Source organism: Octopus bimaculoides, chromosome 3 (assembly GCF_001194135.2).
Source record: "Octopus bimaculoides isolate UCB-OBI-ISO-001 chromosome 3, ASM119413v2, whole genome shotgun sequence".
Taxonomy (NCBI): Eukaryota; Metazoa; Mollusca; class Cephalopoda; order Octopoda; family Octopodidae; genus Octopus; species Octopus bimaculoides.
The window spans coordinates 35,325,423-35,327,473 of record NC_068983.1 but is presented as its reverse complement, the minus strand read 5'-3'; positions in this window follow the sequence as shown (position 1 = coordinate 35,327,473).

Here is a 2,051-nt window from a genome sequence, read left to right as displayed (position 1 = left end):
ATATATATGTATGTATGTATGTATTTGTGTGTGTGTGTGTATCGAGAGAGAGAGAGAGAGAGAAAGAGAGGATAAGAAATGGAGCAATAATTAACAATGAGAGGTCGTTCATTGGTGATTTAAAGTCGTTATTTAATTAAAATAAGAGTATGTTTACAGCTGTTTCTATTTATGAAAATGGGGGTAAATTTGCATGTACTTAGTTGCAATTGATAACCTTCTTCAGAACAATTATATGGCAAAGATAAAGAGAAGGAAAAATAGAAAGGAAAATAGAAGGAAAGGAAAAGAAAAAGGAAAAATGTTCGTTAATTCAATAGTCTTACGTTTTAGTGACTTACATAATTCTCTGTCTCTGTCTCACTTGTTAACTCTTGTGGGTTCGAACCCACAAGAGTTAACAAGTGAGACAGAGACAGGCAGAATCAAGAAAAATGCCGCTGTTACTTGAATACTATACAAATATGTCTTTAAAAAGACTTTTCTTTTAAATTTACCAAAATTTAATTTTTCAATAATTTTTCAAAAATATATTATTCATATTTACTGTTGAAAAGATCTCAAGGATCGAAACCGGTTCTGTAATGTTCTTTATAAAAGTATTTTAGCATTTTCTACTTTGTCTTTTTTCCATATATATCTACCCATGTGTTCCTCTTCAACCTTTTACATACATCTATATATATATATAATAATATTAGGGACAAAATCCAAAATTACAGGTAAAAACTCAATTAAAATCAATTTATAAAAAATCAAAATTAAATTGAGCTTTATAGATAAAATATATAGTTTTAGGGAAAATAACCAAGTTTCAAGAACTCATCGATGAAAATCCACTATCACATATAGAAAAATTAGCAATTAAAAGCACAATAAATGAGTATAATATAAAACAAAGTGAATATCATAAGATAAAGATAATAAAATGACTACACGTGTTTCATAACTAATTTTCGAATAGAAAGGAAATTTAAATCGATTAAAATCAATTAAAATCAACTAAAATCAATTAAAATCAATTAAAATCAATTGAAATTATCGAAAATAAATTCTATTCAAAAATATAGTTAATCTTCAGGTCAATAATTAAAATAAATAGATATATATATCTCAACCAACAATAAGTACCAAATGAATTTATATGAAATACTTATTTATAAAGATAGAAAAATTATTATTAAAAATATCAAAATATCAAAATAATAAGCATTCAATAATCATCCCTTCATCCATTATAATATATGCTAACATGTATATTATATACAAAAACCAGCTTACATAAATTATCATTGTTTTAAATACAATTTGAACGAAATCTCGCAGAAAATACAGCTGTGGCCATGCTGATGCACCGCCGTTTTGCTACACTGTTATTACTGAGAGCCTCCTCCAATATGTCGCACTTGGTGAAGAATGGAGTTTGATGTAGCTATTCTCATTTGCACCCCTTGCCGTGAGGTAGGTTCATCTGGGACTCTAGACAGGAAGAGGTCCAGCTTTAATTTAAAAACGCCTACATCTACTTTGTGCAGGTTCCTCAGGCTCTTCGGGGGAATATTAAAAAGCTGTGGGCTCCTGAAACCCAGGCTGTTGCAGTAACTGGTCCTGAAGCGCGATGGCGTTGCTGGGATCTTTGGCACCATGCAGTATTGTCCCGTTCTGGCATTGGTGTAGCTTTCAATGCCAAAATTTGGCACAATTCCTTCCAGGATCTTCCAGATGTATATTACTGCATACCTCTCCCGCATTCTCTCCAGGGAGTAGAGTCTTAGTTGTTTCAGCCGTTCCCAGTAGCTGAGCAGTTGCAAAAAGACGATCTTCTTTGCGAATCTTCTCTGGATTGCTTCAAGGTCCACTGTTAATTTTACACTGTTGGGTGACCATAGCCAGGAGCAGTAATCCAGGCGGCTGAGTACGAATGTCCTCCAGAGGACTATCATGGTTTACTTATCTCTGGTTCTGAATGTTCTCAAGATCCATCCAGCCAGTCGTCTGCACTTTGTCGCCCTCCTGATAATGTGCACTTGGAAAGAGGCATCATCACTCAT